The 18600-nt window shown below is 35.6% G+C and overlaps 1 protein-coding gene and 1 long non-coding RNA gene across 6 annotated transcripts in view; one reads left to right on the top strand and one right to left on the bottom strand.

Moving 5' to 3' along the window:
- The window catches only part of Rbp6 (RNA-binding protein 6), a 1376067-nt gene that overhangs the window by 616968 nt on the left and 740499 nt on the right, over positions 1–18600 (bottom strand). The window lies entirely within an intron of this gene.
- Positions 9348–11525, top strand: LOC143265538 (uncharacterized). Its single transcript, XR_013040162.1, has 2 exons — positions 9348–9637; positions 9756–11525. It is a non-coding gene; the product is annotated as an uncharacterized LOC143265538 (long non-coding RNA).

Here is an 18600-nt window from a genome sequence, read left to right as displayed (position 1 = left end):
CCTGGAAACAACGCATTCCCTGGTTGCGTCTATTTGCGTAACAAAGTGACTTTTTTCGTTCCGGAGGAAACGTCTTACTTTCGCAACAACGAATCGAGACACATCAAAGGAAAACTTTCTTATCGCGGAATAAAGCTGAAATGTAGATTATCGTTCCTTTGGGTCCCAGTTTTTTTTTACAAAGTGCCCGATACATTTCATCGAATATCTAAGTTTGCACGCCTTCCGTAAGAACCTTTCGCATCTGACAAACATCTTTACCAGATATCTTTATCTTTTACAGATTCGAATATTGCTTTCTGTTATTCCTGGATGCAATCAAATTACTCAAAGTCAACTCCATCCTGGAAAAGAAGCAACTTTCACTGCATTTCAATCAGGGAAACAATTCCGTGGATTTAAGTGGCAGAAGTAACGTTAAAGTCGTGATGGAATGATATTAATAAAGTTTTTATCGATTCATAATTTATTAATTCTTCGTCTCTGATTTGATATTTTAGTTTTGCAATTAACGTATAACTTTGCAATACTATTTAAAATATTATTCTATTTTAGAATGCACATTACATTTTATGTCTTATAAAATTAAACAGAAGTGATGTTTACGGCATCGTACGAGATTTTAAAAAGCAATATAATCATACATGTAAACATATATATTTATTTCATTTCATAAAAATAAGTATGGGGATATCGTGTCCGACTATTTATGTAACTGTATATTTAAATGCTGATTAAGAAAAGTTAAAGTTATTTGTAGCAATTAAAATTTTACAGGCACATTTTCATTATGAACGTTTAAACCTCGACACGATTTTATGGAATGTCGGTTTTAGTGGGAACTTTCGGTGCATTTTTGTGACGGTCGTAAAATTTACACCAGCGATTCTTCCCGCTGTCGATTCGCCTTCAGATTGAAAGTGTCCACGATCCAGCGAATTTCTACTGGCGTCGAACATTATAAAGTATTAACCGGCGTTAATGTTTTAATGGTTAGCCGGCAAATGCCCGAGGATTCGCTTGGTCTCCGAGCTATTCGCCAAAAATTGCCCGATAAAAGCACCGTTATTGTTGCCCGGCCGAGCGTTAAAGTTCATCGGCCATACTGCAACAGTTTCGCTTCCACAAGCGGGTATAGCCATTTTCAACGGTTTGGAAAATGGATTCGTTGTTGCCAACCAATTTTCCTGCTCTTCCCCGGTGTGTATACTGTGGCGTGTCTCGCGTTTTTTGACAAATTTCGAACACAAACGTGGCCACTCGACGGGAAGGAAATTGAAGAGCAGCGATGCTCAGCGAAACCACAAAATGCTCGTGTTATTAAATTTCTTTAATTAAACGGAGAAAATTTGTAAAGTTCTTCACATTCTTACTCTGTTAGTGTACGTCTTTGAAACAAAATACTTTATGCACAACTAATTATTAGCTTACAATATAAATTTCTAGATACTTTACAAACTTTTGGAAAACCAAATTTCAGTATTTATAAATTTGCAAATTACAAAATATCTGCACTTACAGTATTCCGTATTGCCGTTAAAAATTCATTTCTAATTCGATCACTGTACTTCGAAGATTATTCGTATTAAATATAAAAGAAACTGAATAACATGGTAATTGAAGGTTCGCACGAAAAATCAGAGAGGAAAGTTAGAGTGGTAGGCGGGAGCCAACCCATCAAGTTCCGAAGTATGGCAATATTTTAAGCTTCCAAACTTTCGGTTAGTTCGATTCAGATTTCCGACTAGCGATTCGTCTATTTTTCGACGCCATCTCGTCTAAACGATCTTCGTAGCAGAGCGTTGCTCGCAGTAGATTAATCGTCGATTCCGACGCCGGCATCGAGGGCAACGGAGAGAGGAGAACAAGAGAAGGAGTTTAGGGGGTGTAGAGAAGTTCGGTGAAGCTTTCAAGGATACTAGTAGGCCAAAGGAGGAGGCAATTATCCTCGTATCGAACGTCCTTCCGTGGCTGATTGTACGCGCGGCCGTAGCAAGATTTACAACCCCTAAATCACTGCCCGGGCAGAAAGTTGGAAAGGGCAGAGTAAAAACGGTAGTATGAGGCGGTGTGTCAGTGGGAACTATTGGGGAGAGAACATGTGTACACTCGGGTGCAACGTAGGCTTCTTTTGGATGACGTGTGAAAATGGCAATTTATAAATTCAAAAATTTTCATATTTCTGGAGCGTTCAAATTCCTGAATTTTTTCAAATTGTTATATTCGTAGATTTCTACATTTTCAAATAATTAGAACGCTAAATTTCCGGCTTCATATACACTCAATATCAATGTTCCTAAGTATCCAAGTTCTACATGTTCTATAAATTCCTACGTCCCCAAATATCTACATTTCCGTAACCATAGATTCCTAAATCGCAAATCCAAATTCCTACACTCCTATCTCCACAATCCAATACTCATTCCAATCTTCAAATATAAAATCCAGTAAAATGCCTAAGAATCGTTGAATAAGAAATTTCTTATTTCTCGATTGCTATATTTTCTTTAGGGAAAACAGATTTGTTCCTGACTGTACGTAAGCATGCGACTATTCTTCCCGGCAATTTCCCGTCTAACGGTGAGCGCTTCCACTTTAACGGCCCGCAATCCAGACGTCGGTTCTCTTAAGCCTGGTTCGCAGTTACAAATATTAATTCCCAGCCCTGTACACCCTATTTTCTTCGACCGAGAAACCCGGGGAGGCACTCTGGCAGGGCATCAAACGTTTATCACCATCGCTTGTTGCAGGCGATACCAGTGCTGCCGCACATAAGTCAGGATGATTAACATGCGAGGCGTGCGTGACTGGCTCTGAGCGACTCGAACTTATTTACTTCCCCCACTTTTACACCACATTGAACTCGCCATTTTAGAGGTTCTGCTCTCTATTTTGTCTTCTTCGAATCTTACATCCATTTTTTCCTTATGTCCCTTTCTTCTGGGATCTGCTTACCAATACCAGCAGATGAAGTCATGAAATTGAACCCTTTGCAGGATTAAGTTTTATTGGATATGTAATGCATCTTCTTGTGAATAGGTGTGAATGCGTGGGAAGAGTGGGTGCTCCTCGGATGAAGGTATAAAGGCGTGAGAGAAATGGAAGTCTCTCTGATCAAAGAAAAGGAATGCAGTGAAAGCGTGTGATACTGAAAAAAATAGAGTGAGATTACTGAGATTAAATATTATATTTAATACTAAATACAGAGCAGGCAGTCATTTAGCAAAATTGACAAGTTCCTATATAAGGATCATGCTGGTCGGAATTACTTTTTGATGAACGAATAGTAATACACATGCCAGATTTTGAGAGAGGAACAAAATGTAATAACTTCCTTTTAAACTTTATATGCAACACAATGTTTTAATTGTAATGCAAACATTTTATATTATAGTTTTTCATCGTGTGATATCTTTCAAAGTAGAATGAGTAGTCTCTTTAGTTTAACACTTTTCAAATCTGAAACCAGTATAGTATCCATGTTCATTACGTCCAAAGAAGTAGTTAATTCTTCTTCCATCATATTCAATAATTTGAAGTGGAACGTTTCAAAGTTCTGCTGCTCTATTTTGTTTTTTGCATATTTGTTTCTAATACAATTGTGTCAAATGTGTGTGTGAAGGGGTCAGAAAAGATCGATAGATTGAATGAACAGTCCTAGTTGTTTAACTATACTTTATGTCCAATAATCTTGGACCTGAATCGAAAAATTAGTTTGAAGATGCCTCTGTGCGTAACTGTGAGTTTATTGAGTACCTCATCCGACATCGTGGATAGCAAATCAATTTTTGATCAAAGATATTAATAGTGCAATCTGTGTCCCTGTCCTCCATGTCGCAATCAAATTAACCCCACGAAACTATGAAGGAATAAATTTTTCTTGGAAAGAAAAGCTGTTAAAACAGAGTTTAATTTTTCTAGCTAAAGATGGAAGCCAGTTAAAGAGAACGAGAATGTTCTTATACAGAGATCCATATAATCCAAGCGCAATCTAAATCGTTTCCCGGAAACTGATGTCGGCGAAGCAATCCAACAGCAGCGTGCGTCATCAAAAATTCGTTCCTCCGAATTCGTCACAAAAGGTGCACGGAGGTAAACCGTTCAATCGAGCACGTCGTACGAGGATTCTAATTCTCGCACAAAGCAATGGCGGACGAATCGGTCGGCTCGAACTCGTTGGAATAAATCGGTTCGCCTCTCTAAGCCCGTGTATTGCCGGTGTTTTCTCGGGAAATGAAATCTCGTTCATAAAGCTCTGCCGTGGCAAGCCCACTCCGTACTGGATATGGAACTTTTTTTTTTCGACGGCCATTTCGATAACCGTTAATGGCGTACGGCACTTCATGCACCGTATTCGTTTCCATGGCGTTCCGAGTCTCGTGTATGCACGAATACGATAATTCCTGGCGTGCTCTAACACACGCGCGTAAATTTCAAAGGTTTTCCCAGACGCGACGAGAACGGTCTTTGGCCTCGTAAATACGAGCTGTCGCGAGACAGCTGCTACGCAACGAATTTGGTGATTTTCGGGGAAAGAGAGGATAAGGCAAATTTAGATGGATTTTATCCGTGATTAATTTTGTTTTTTTATAATTCTTTAAGAAAGTAGTAGCATAAATTGGTGATAAGTGTTCGAATTGGGTGTTAAGATTAGAGGAAAATTTTAGGAATTTTTATACAGTCTGACATAACCTAAAATTTAAAAATGTATCAACTATTTATTCATGAACGCTCAGGTTAGTAAGATATTGAAGCTTTAAACTCGACAATATTGAAATAGCTAAACTTTTAAGTTCTCAAGTTTCAGAACGAAGTTTTCAAGTTTAACTTGATATAAAATATCCAAATATACAAATTCTCAGGTCTCCTAATTTTCAAGCTTTTAAGGTGTCAAATTTTCTAATAATTGAATTTTCAAGTTTTCTAGATCCCAAGATTTCAAATCTCCAAATTTTTTAAATTTGTAATTTTCCAACTTAACACCTTTACCAACGTTTCCAATTTTTAAATTCCCCATTTTTAAATTCTTCAAACTTTTGATTTCCAAATTTTGAAGTTTCCAGAATTTCAAATTTCTATATTGCCGTTTTTGAAATTCAAAAACTTTCAGAGCACTAGATTCTCAAATTATCCTACTTCAAAATATCAAAATTCTCAAATTTTCATATTATCAGAATTCTATATTCTTAAATTTCCTCATTTCCAGATTAACAAGTTTCAAAATCCAAGTTCAATTATTCCGAAATTTCTAAGCTGACTCAATTTCCAAGTACCGAAATTTTAAAATTTTTCAGTCCAAAGTCACTAAATTCAGAAGTCCTGAAAGTCTGAAAGTCTGAAAGCTTGAAATTCTGAAATTCTGAAAATCCTAAAATCATAAACTCCTGAAATCCTTATATCCCGAAATACAGAAATTTTGAAATTCCAAAATTCCCATTCCATACGTTCTCTTCCCCAAATTTCAAGATCTCCAAGCACTGAACTGAAAAAATCTCCAAACCCCCAAATCAGTTTTGACGAATTATAACCAAGCAAGTGTAGCTACTCCTATAAACACAACAAACGTATCGTTTGATTGACACAAATAAACTGATCTAACAGCAGAAGTAGAAGTAAAGCATATAATCCGGATTGAAAACGAACGATGATGATCCAACCAGACAAGCATAGATTGACGATGTTTAGAGCACACGTGTTCCCAGTGAGCTTTTACGACTGTTTTACGCCACTTTTATACGCGTAGCAAGGATTTTGTGTATTGTAACAGGGTACGATAAAACCCTAGGTTACAGTTTCGATGATAAAGCGGCGCGTTCACCGCAGGAACTTCATCACAACTTTATTACTAGTCCTTGTCATTTTCGAAAAGCCTCACCTAGCCACCCGTTTTAAGCAGAAAACGCAGCTTCGTGTGAATTATGGATACAGCCGCGTGAGATCTGCTGTCCTACCGAATGTCTACGGGCAAAATCAATGAGTTATCGCGCACGTGTGTCAATATTAATGCATCCATAAAAGAAAAGAATATCGGATGTAACGGTGGAATCACTGTCAAAGTATGGAACAAACAGTCTAAGTTTATGAAGATATATAGCCTGTTTCGTCGACTTTATGGTGCTGTATTTCTGCGGAAAATGAATGTCTACTAAATTTCTTTATTACGGTTGCAAATATTATATCTTTGTTGGGCACTTACGCGAGGAGTTAGGTACCCTGCGACGATTTACAAGCTCCGTAAAAGTTAACTGTTTGTTTAGATCGATTGAAACAAAGCGTTAAGTTTCTTACAATTTCTGTAAAATTTGTTTTGTAACATTTATAAATAAGTAGTTCATAAAATATTTTATGTCTACGTTTGGTGTTTTGTAAAGGCATAAGATTTGAATTTTACTGTACAATTGAAAAGATGTATCTTTAAACTCTCGCGTGATATACGCGTGATATAGAGGAAATTAACAAATTATTGGAAGCATTTGTTTAAGGAAAAGTGGCGTAATATTACAAAGTAACATTTTGATAAGACTACAAATGTGTCAAAAGTGAAATATGCTATTCATGTTTTAAATGTAATTCATAATAAAAGCTTTAACATTTATAAAAATAATTAAACTTCATATCGTTAGTACAAAAAAAAAATAAAATTGCGTACACCTCTAAAATTTTAATCTATCCCTCGTAACAGTACACGTCTTCCAAATCTCGGGACATCAAGAAGGATTTATCACAGGATAAAATCAAAGGTGAGAGACGAACAGGCGTGATAATGACAATCGAATTCTGCGGATACCTGCGACAGCCGCGTACGATATGATCGGTTCATCCCACCACGGAATATCTGTCTGGTATTTGCTTAATGCATAAGCAATTTCCGTGTCGGAGGCGCCGCAGACAGCTTCCTATAATAACCCACTTACGGATTCGAGGATGAACTATTGTCGTTCCTCGGTCAACGCGATTTCGAATCACCATCGAGATCCTCGTGCGATCACACGAATCATCTCGGGAATCTTTTTCCGCGGAAAATCCGATATGATTCGTCGAACGAACGGCGGAAAAAACGCGGATTCACGGGAACGGCGTTATGGTTGCCCCGAGGGAATAGAGGTGACAATAAATACACGGTTAACTTTGAAGCTTGCGACGGAATTGGGTGATATTATTAGGCGGCATACCGCAAGCGAGGATTTACAATGAAGTTTGATTGGCGTTTGACTACAGCTCGATTGATAATAGTTGGAATCTCGTGTTATCAGATTTCTAAAGCACCGAACACAATCTAGTCTCCGAGACAGCTTATTCGCGAGCTATATGATTGCAGTTTGTGACGCGGAGTTGAAACACGAATGACACAACGAGAAACGAAGTTATACGTGATGAATATTGTTAGAGAACTGAATTATTTCTATTAATTTTATCTTTAGAAACTATGTTCCTTGGGCTCTGGGATTACTCAGAGCATTTTTTGAAACGGTGGAAAAGGTAGAATTTAACATTTTTACTTATTTTCATTTAAACGATTAAATGCAATTTTTGTAAAAATCGTAAAGAATGAACAGATATATATTTTTGCGAAAGAAAGCTAGAATTAAAAGTTTATTTTCATTTAAGTATTTAAATATAAAATCTGTGTGAATCGTACGTTGTGATCAACTATATAGTTTTGACTTTGTGTTATATTAAATTCTGTTTAATAGGTTTTTTTTGTATTTTACTCTTTGTTTGATACCTCGTGATGCATTCATAGATCATACTAAGATTTTTAATACGCTTCAGTTTTAAGATTAAGTGTATAATTATAATTCTCAGGATCTGAAACCGCTATACATATGTATACAAAATATGTAAAATATTTCTATTTCTTTACACTAATATTCTACTTCTTAAATAATGTTCTCTTAGAAAATGATTACCAAATTCTATTTTTGAAAATTTTTTAAAATTACTTAAATTCATCAGATTTTTGTAATATTTCCAATGAATAATATTATAAATGTATTTGGCGATATGTTTCATTACTCAAATAAATTTCACCAATTAATTTCATTTTTGTTTCTATTTAAAATACACTGATAATAGTTTAAATTATTTTCAATAAAATATTAGAGTTGCAAATACAAATTGTGTCCAGTTTTGATTATACTTTTACCTTTTTAAAGTCAATTTTAATATTATGTATAATCTGTCACTACCACTTGAAAAATGTAATTCCTTGAAGAAAGCTTAATTTTTAATTTTAGTAGCTTCATATTAATATGATATAACATTAGTTTCTTTGTTTCTATTAAAAAAAACTTAAAGAAAAATTAGAGAAGAAATTGCAGATCAATGCCATTTTGTAAAAACTTCTAGTAACGTCATAGAAAACTTCATACAATGACTTTAAATGAAATATAAACCAGATTACGAAATCTTCTACGAAACGCATTAAACATACTATAAATACTGCATCTAAAAATTAAACATAAAAAGGTTAGGTTGCACAAATCATAAGGAAGAGTCAAATTACTTCTACGGCGCTAATATACTATTCTAATTTCTTAGTGACATTAAAATTGTCCACATATTATTTCATCATATTATTTGTATCATTTCTTTGTATCCATGTAACTGCCCCTAGTTCAACAATGAACTAACAGTTATAAAACGCTGAAAAACGCAGAAAACATTCCCTAAAAGATTTCCTATTTGAATAAAATTTTCAGTGATTCAAATGTTGATACTAGACAAGTACAGTAAAACTATTTAACACTAAACGAATATTTAAAAACTCTGCGTTACCATAACCTGCACCGTCAGTGTGTTCCGAGTTGCTCGGAATATTATTAACGTAATATTTATGGGTATTTTGTCAAGCCCAAAAACGTTTCACCTTTGCAATTTTAAACTGATATTTAGGACCATATGAACGTCTCCACAACTTGACGTTCTTAACAATTGACAATAGCCTTCTAACAGGCCAGAAAAGCACGTTTTCCTAACACCAATATACCTTTTCTTAAAGAAGTTTATTTCCATGGTCCTAAACTGTGTACCTCACTAAAGTGGGCCTACGCGTTTGAACTCCGATGATAAACACATGGTGCTCATTTATCATTTCCTTTGAAGGACCCAAATCACTTAACTGTTTGGGTCACCTTATTAACGACACCTTATTTACAACCCTGGAGTGAAGGCTAAAAATCTTAGAATCCCATTCACTGAACCATCTCACCAATCAGTATTTTTCACAAATAACAATCTGTCCTGATTGGCCCTTTTTGGTAACGCCTTCACGTCCTGAACTTTCTTCATGGCTTTTCTTTTCTGGCTTTTTAGAGGCAACTAGTCAGTCTTAAAACGACCGTTGTTGAAATATACTCAGTCTTACGAATCAGAGTAACTATCAACTACAGCAACACACAACAATCATTATAACTAGTGGGATGATGATCTACATCCTTCATTGACCTGGGCACACCAGTGTGGAGGACTCTGAACCACTCTATAAATTCTACTCTACAATAATAATTTTACATATAATTCCACTACCGTAACAAGTTGTGGAAACGCCATGGGTCGACGAAGATTTACAACCTTCGAAAACAGCTATAAATAGTTTATATTTTGCCCATCGCGCGAACACAGTGACCCACACGAAGTAAGTAATTTCCGACTACCGCTATTTAGGAAATATTTAGATAGTAATAGGAACCGTATTCCATCATACAGCATTAATATTCCATTCTCCGAGCTTGTATAATCTACCCCGTTTCCAGTTGCACCCAAATCTGGGTTAGCGATTCAGTGAAACAACCCTTTCATCTACATGCGGCAGCAACCGCGATACACGGGAGCAACCGACAATGCTGGATGAACTCAGACACGATCGTTGTCGACACCTTAACACGCGTGCTGCACGTTTCGTTGTACCCATCCAAACAGCGTTATTGGACCGAACGCGAGTCACATCCGGTGGCAATCCAATGAATCCAGATTATTCTTGCGGATACGAGATGACGCGTGGGTTCCTTCGAGATGCAAAACGGGGGCCTGTTTCGAGGATCGCTTTCACGGCTCGTTGCGTTTCATAAATTAGCCGTTGGTTTCATTCGTCTCGAATCAGCGACGAATGCGATTCGATTCGACTCACTGGACGAATCAACGCGATTCACCTCGTTTCCCGAAGAGAGAGACAGCTGATACAACGATGAAAGAAATAGGATAAAGATAGGTTGCTGGGTTGAGCGGGGGATCATGATGAGCCGTCGTAATCATCGGCACTCTTTACATATGAAACCCGGCTGACTATCCATCCCTGCGGGTGTTCATAACGCACGGGTAGCTCATCACGTAAATGCACGATCGATATCACGGGGAATAGCGCGGGGAATTGCAACTGCTATCTAATAACCCTGCAAATATCGTATCTTAACCTCCCATCCTCCCCGCCATGCATCCTTCTCGCTCCTGCTCTACGCGTGTGTTAGACCAAACGAACGCAACCATCGTGTTTGTTCAGTCGATGTGACTCGTACATAGTTCAGTCTGCCATAGTCCGGCCACCGATAGCAAATCGATAATCAATGAATCGACAGCTGGAATAACATCGTGGATGTTATACGCGTTCTCGATCCTACCCGCAACTGAACGCTGCGACCACCCTGCTGGAAGCGTTGATGATTCGTCTTTAGACACGCGATTCTACGGGTTTCGTGTTAGAGGCACTCTCAGCTTTACCAGATGAATTAATTTTGCTCCATCAAGTACTTGCTCATGAATTCCACAGCTTGCCAAGGGACATCTCTAACTTTTGCTTTGTCTTACCAGTGATTTGTGCGACTGCGGTGTTTCGTTTAGGATGAAGTTCGTTGTTTTATGTGCACGATGACATTTTTTGTTATTTAGTTTATTACGTTGTGTGATTAATATGGATGTAGTACGTTCTGTTTGTGGCGCGACAGATTACGATTTCTTACGATTTCTTGCGTTGTGAAGAACAATTGAGATCTCATTTTGTTCTCAGAAACTTGTGTACTTAAAGGTTTATTTGATGTTTTGGACTGAATTATATTTATTTATAGAAAAATTTATGATTTTGTGACGTAGTTCTGCTTGAGTGCAATGAGGATTTTATTTCGAGAAATATAAAAATTTCTGAATTTATAAATTTGTAAATTTCCATTGTTATTAACCACAGAGCTACTAATATTTTTCTCTTCCACTTAATTTTATTTTCCAAAAAATTCCCTGTCACGCTCGTCACTGTACATTCACAAATTTCTCTCAAAAGAAGCGCTAGTAATTAACCGAACAATATGAAACAAAAATTATGTGGGTTTCACCAGAATTATAAAGAAAAGACTTAACAAAGCAAGATCAGCGAAGCACAGTTGAAACATCACTTATTATTTTCATGTATCGGATAGCAATTAACGAGCGATCGTTAATTAGCGTGAACAAAGTTTGTGTCACTCGCGAGACATTACGCTTGATGAATGGTCATTCATTCGTTAATTTTAATTGCAATATAATAACCGCAACGCTGATGCTTTCACGTTGATCATTTCAATCGATATTAAAAGCAAACGAGTCACATCCATTAGCAATATATGTTTTTCTTTCGGTTTTTACGAACGTAACCGGTGGCGTAGAAACGGAGGAAGGTGAAACGTGGCCGCAATTTTCTATCATCGTTATGCACATGCAATCAGAAATGTAATCAATGAATGGATAAGTTTCCAATGCGACGTCACGCGATGCACAACTGACCGGGCGGACAACGCTAATCACTCTTCGCAATAACAACCGTTGTCATCGTGTTATCTGCGCTAGCTATTATCTCACGATAATCACGAACATGATTATAACATGGATTCGCGGTCGAGGTAAATTGCGGTGTCATTAGAATCAGTGCTTTACGTTTAGTGATTTCATAAATGGATATACGTGACGTTATGCATTGGGCACAATTAATTAAAAATTGATATATGTTACTGTACCTAATATTGTTATGGTAGGATTTAATATAATGATATCACTATCAGAAGATATTATAATAATATTATTGCAATAATAGTATGACTGTCGTAAGGTATTTAAATAATATTATAACAATAATATATTGAAATAATAGTATTCTTATCATATGGTACTATAATAATATTATTGCAATAATAACAATTTTTGATAATAATATTGCAGTAATACACGGGGTGCTTCTACATTGATGATACAAAGAAAAATTTTATATACAAAATCTAGTAAAAAATATAAAATAACAATTTTTTTCATTCAGTTGTATTTTTGAAAAAAATTAAAGTCAAAAAATTAAACTCAAGCACTCAAATTCAAGAGTTGCACATGTCATAAATTAATAATTGTAATTCTAAATAAAATTATCAGTCAGTGAACTTTTTAATATTGTTAAAAATAAATTTATAATAATATATGGTAGTATATTAACAATATTAGTAAGAACAATGATTGATATTTTCAACGGTTTCAATATTTATGACTTTATTTACAAGTACTACATGTGACGAACTTAAGATGAGCTGAAGAAGGTTAGACTGCGCAAATCGCCTTCACGCCGACAGTATATTTGACTAATTTATCAGTGATATTAATTATTATAGTAATAAAAATGTATATTAAAAAAATACACTATAATGTATTTTATTGACATCCTCTGTATACATCAATGTACTAATTCTTCTATTTAAATTGTGCAGCACACCATATTTATAAACCTCAAAATTAGAAAAATCATAAACGACAATCCCTTCACCCATAACTAATGAGTACATACTAGCTAACATTTACCCAAATCATTTCAATATTATTTCTTTTTAAATAAATGCGATGTCACAATAACAATAATCTACCATCTTCCACAAAAACCTCGTTTTAATTTGGCCCAAATAATATGCGTTTTTGGATATAAAGATCTGCGTCAGTCAGTGTAGTCTCAATTCCCCTAGAATCTATGGGTAGCATCGTTGTGCACCGTTTTCACCGACAGTTTGCAAAGACCTAGTTCATTATGACAGTCGGTGAAACCGCCTGGCGTACGTGTGACAGAGTCAGAGTCACATCTCATGGGAGCAAGCAGGAAAATGGCGTGCTGTCCGCTTGCACAGCCAGATGATGTCCACCTAACCAACGATTGCCACAACCATCACACATTCCCCATACGCACGTTATGATATTGCTATATTATGCTAATTACGCGGTGCCGACTCATGGTCAATGGTGCATACTAATGGCCATAGTCGTACAACGAGGTGCCGTTACGATTGATCAAAGCTGCTTTGGTTATGCTAATTCTGCTCAAGCTGGCAAGCGCGGGCTAGCAAAGACCACGGAAACGAAAAGAAAGAGACAGTTAGATAGAGAAACGAAAACTATAGCATGGGGATTTTCTGAAGTTCCTACAATCGAGGGTTAAACGCTGTGTTACGATAAATGGAACGGGATTTTCAAGGATAATTCCTGGGGATTTTATTGATAATTTTCCTGGATTTCAGGAGAATTTATTTGAGGTTGAGTGTTACGAACTGGATCATAGAAAATAAAATTTTATTAATTTAAGGGGATGTACGGATAATGGAAGTGTAATTACATAATGTTCGTTATTGAGATTTTTAATTGTTTTTACAGGGTGCTGGTTAATATTTTGGGGTCATCATAGTTCATATTGACATAATAATAGTATTAATATTATAATATTATTAATAAATATTAAGAATTCGAAAATATTAACAATGAATATAGTTGTAAATGTTTTAGTACTCTCAATGAATATTGAACTCAAAATGAAAAATTAAAAAATTAATTACTTTGCAAATATACAAATTCATAAATATTCAGATCACCAATTTTATAAATTTTTAAATTACCGAGTTTTCATATTTAAAAATTTCGAAATTTTCAAGTTCCCAAATGTTTAATTTCATAAATTTTCAAATAATTAGATTTTGAAATTTTCAAATAAAAAATATTTCAAATTTTTAAACTTTCAACTTCCCAGATTTCTAAATCCACAGCTTTCTAAACTTTCAAACATTCTCAAATATTTTTCAGAATTCCTCAATATTTCGCAATATTCTCAAATACAAATACTTCTATTTTATACTTCTATTATATAAATATAAATACTTCTTCATATTCTCAAATATCCTCAAATATCTCTCAAATATCTCTCAAATATCTTTCAATACTCTCACACATTTTTTCAAATATATCTCAATAAATATTTCTCGGTATTCAAGCTTCTCACCTTAAAATATTAACAACACATGTTAACCATGTAAGATATACGGGATAGAGGTAAGACATTTCAAAGGGAATGTTGATCCTTTTAATTTGAAATGGCACATGAATCCACCTTGGTCCCATCGTGACTATGTTCGGAAATTGCAAACATATTAATAGATGGGGACACCGGTAATCCAATGAATTTATAGGTAGGACCGAGCTTCCCCTGGCGCGTCGTACCCACTAATCCTAAACTGCATCACAGGCCTCCTTGTACGCATCTATTCATTCGCTCAATCGCTATTAAGCCCAAGATCTACGTAAACCATCCTAACTACCAGTGCCAGAACTTCTCTAGATCAGAATCACCTTCCCACAACGTAAGCTTTATCAATAAATAATACAGTATAAAACGGACAGTTAATCACATATCACATTTGATTACAGTTGGAGACGTAGTTAGATAATATTGAATTAGCGAAATAGTTTCACTTAGAAATCAATTCAGTTCACTTTAAAGAATCAGAAAATCGAGTTTAATTTAATTATTTAAGTCGTTGTAAATTTGTGAAATGCAAGAACTATTTGTGTATGCAAGAGCTTATAAATACCAAGCGATGAAAACAGGATAACTTTGAGAGAAAGGAGAAACTGTTTCTTGACTGCCTATCACTATATTCCTGCAATGCAATTATCATTTAAATTAGGAGCTGGAGAAATATAATCAGAATATTAATAATATCTTTGTGATCACCCATCTTTTTGGACTATTCCTTACGTATCCACCATACATGCCACTCTCTTAAAGCCGAAAAAATACGTGGCCGAAAAGAAGCCATTCCCTGAAACGAATTTCCAAGATACTGAAACGGCAATTAAGTTCCGGATACCGCACAGTAAGCGGACAGCGATAAGACGGTTCTTTTAATCAGATTCTTGAGAAAGAATCTATCCGGAGCGACGTGGCGATCCAGGGCTACCCTAACAGGGACATAATGGTGCAAGATGATAAATAATCTTGATTTCATTTGTCACGCGAAAGTCGAGAGTCACGAAAAGTAATAAAAGGAAAGAACCGACATACAGAAGAGCAGACGACCGAGTTTTTCGATTAAGAAAGACGATAAATTAGAGCAGGTATATCGTGTTCGATAGTATTTGCATTTCTAATTAACGTAATATGCGGAACAGCTTAATAATTAATAAGTCAATCGACGGAGGGCAGACAGCCTCTCAATGAACACCGCGCGTCACCCAGTCGTTACTGGCTAATTGAAAATGATGATGACAGCAGAGTAAAGCCACTCAAGTTGAAACAATGAGAAGCACCGTGCCACTACGCGGCTTCCCCTAGCTGGGATCGTGCTCTCGTCATAGTGTCGCACCCTTTACCACTACCGGGTTCCCTTTTGCGAATCATCCCTTCTGTATTTTTTCCCGGGAGCAAGCACGAACGGCTGTCAGTTAAATGAGAAAGAATCAGCGGCGATAACATCGCAGAAGACAGGATCTCAGGATGACAATAAATGCTGTTCTGTATAGATGAAGAGCAGATCTGGCTTCTCTTGGGGAAATATGACGGTGAAGAGGCCACACACATATTGGTTTTTGATTTTAAATTTTGGAAATGGTTTAAGTATTGGTTTAAATAGTTTAAGTAATGGTTTAAGAAATTACTTTGGAATTTGGGAATATGGATATTCGGCAATTTAGAAATTTAGGAACAGAGGAATTTGAAGATCTATGCATATAGAAATCTAGGGATGTAATAGTGTAGGAATTCGGGCATGTAGGAATTGGTGGATTTAGCAACCTAAAAATTTCAAGATCTACGCATATAGGAATTTAAGAATTTGGTAGTCTAGGAACATCAGGATATAGCAATTGTGGATCTAGGGATTTGGGAATGTACAAACCTGAAGATTTACGGATATAGAAGTCTATGAATTTGGTACTGTAGGGATATACAGATTTATGGATCTAGGAAATCAGGAGCTTAGAAAGGCGATCTAAAAATATAGAAACGTATAAATTCAGCAGTCTAAAAATTTGAGAAACTAGGGATTAGATCTTTTTGGGAAATAAGAAATTTGAGATTCTAGGAATACGAGCATCTAGAGACTTGAATGTCGAGAACTTGAGGATGAAAACATTTTGAAATTTGAATATTCCGAAATTTAGAAACGTACGTATGTTATTTCAAGATCTTGAAAATTTGCGAAATTTCGAAAATGTAATTGCGGGAAATATATAACTTTACAAATCTAGAAACTTTGTACTCTAGAAAATTAGATATTTTGAAATTTCAAAATTTTAGGAATTTGGGAATTCGAGAATTTACAAATTGAGAAATTTGAAAATTTAAGAACTGGAAAATTTTAAATTGTTGGAGTTTGAAAATCTCACAATTTAAACATGCAGAGATTCGAAGAAATAAAAACTTAAAAACTTAGAATCTTGAAAATAAAAAAATTTGAAAATTCGAATTTCGCGAATTCGAGAACTTGTAATTTGGTTTAAGAAAAATTTTTGAACTAAAATTTGGCGTACACATATTTTGGGAAGTGACCTTTCTACTTTAAAGAAGATATTAAAAAGTATAAAAATGTTTAAATAGTATAAAGAAGAGACTACATTAGTTACTTATATGTTAGAATTTGAAGAACAATATCGACTAGTTTTTTCCATAAAAGTACTTCATAAAATTATACACACACATGATAACATTTTAATATTTTAGCATTTTAAAACTCAAGAAGCATTTGTACGTATATTTTTTAGCGTCGAGAACATGGAAATGTTTGCTGGACTTTGAATTAACTCAAAAATATCAGAACCTCAAAATTCATAGTGGACGAATAATTTCATAAAGCACCGTATTACGAGTGCAAGTAAACTAAACTGGAATTTTTCCAAAAATCATATATTAAATAATTTATTTTCTAAATGAACACAACCTGATTTTCCACCATTTAACTTTCACTAATATCCACATATTTTCACTAGTGACTTAGCAATTTTATTTTATAAATAAATGATTCTCAAACAATAACAAAAGTAAACGTAATACACTACATAATTTAAATTTTAAACTGTTAGCGAAGCTGTTATCGCGTTCAGTGAAAAAAGAAAAAGAAATACAGGAATACAAGAAATGCACAATTAATAATAATAGAAATCGCGTAACACGATAATTCGTTAAAACGTGCGATATAATCAAATCGTCATTTAACAACTGAAAAGCGTTAACGATCCTCTTTTCCAATACATGTAGACATTAAAAATACAATGCTAACATAAACTTGCAAACTTCCTTTTTCAACTTAAAATTCTTTTAAATTTAAAAAATTATAAAGGTTAAATTTTGTAACACAAAGCATTAAAAATATAGAGATATAAAATTCTTAGTACTGCACCGAAAGAATTGAAGCGAATATATTTTGTTTATTCACACGATTGCGCAACAACAAAAATATTCGTATCAACATAATTAAGAGGACAGATAAGCACGGTAACAGGTTTTAACCTCTAAAATGGGGTATTTTGAATAAATTTCACAAGGCTCGGTTGGATTAAAGTCAGATTGGCCTACGGGACATTTCAGCTGATCCAGCGGTTGCGTTATTTGAGAAAATTCAGAGGATCGATGGCAGCTCTTACAGGGATTTCTAAGGCAGGAAAGCTAGCAGTATACCCTATGGTCGGGCGTAATCGCGTTTACGGTCCTGGCTGGAGTTCGCGGAATCGGGCGGTAAATATTTGAAACGACCCGTCATTAGGCATTAGCTAAACTCCGCCGGCGAACCGCTCTTAAGCTTCCGGTTTCGAGGAGGAAATCCCATCCTTGCGAATGAACGCCATACATCCTGTAGAAGGGCGCACGTGCGTCCAAGTGGTCAACGCTACTAATGTTACTGTGGTCATTTAAGGGGAGTTACACGTCGAGAAGTCAATATCCGGTACAGGAGTAAAATAACTTCCGGGAAAATTGCCGTCCCACTAATGGGGACGAGTTTAAAAGCTGCATCACCATCACCGACGTGTTTACGGATTAATTCGTCGACCACGATGAATTTTGAGTAACTTCGCCAATGCACTTTCTATTCCTGACCGAGTGAATTTCGATTCAGAACTACGATGAATTTCAAGCGGAATAATCCATGTAATTTGATGAGCTTGCAAGTCCCGCTAAATTTCGAAAATTCCGCTTTGCTTTCTGACCAATTTACACGATGTTTGTTCCGATTCTGTTTGTTGACTTAACCCAGTTCAGCCGATTTCGTTTGAATCTATTAGAGTTAACGGTCCTATGAATAATATGGATGAAATAAAATCATTGGTAGATGGAAGTTAAGCGGGGAATGT

Source organism: Megachile rotundata, chromosome 12, assembly GCF_050947335.1.
Source record: "Megachile rotundata isolate GNS110a chromosome 12, iyMegRotu1, whole genome shotgun sequence".
In the NCBI taxonomy this organism is placed as follows: domain Eukaryota; kingdom Metazoa; phylum Arthropoda; class Insecta; order Hymenoptera; family Megachilidae; genus Megachile; species Megachile rotundata.
This window is presented reverse-complemented; position numbering and strand designations above follow the sequence as displayed.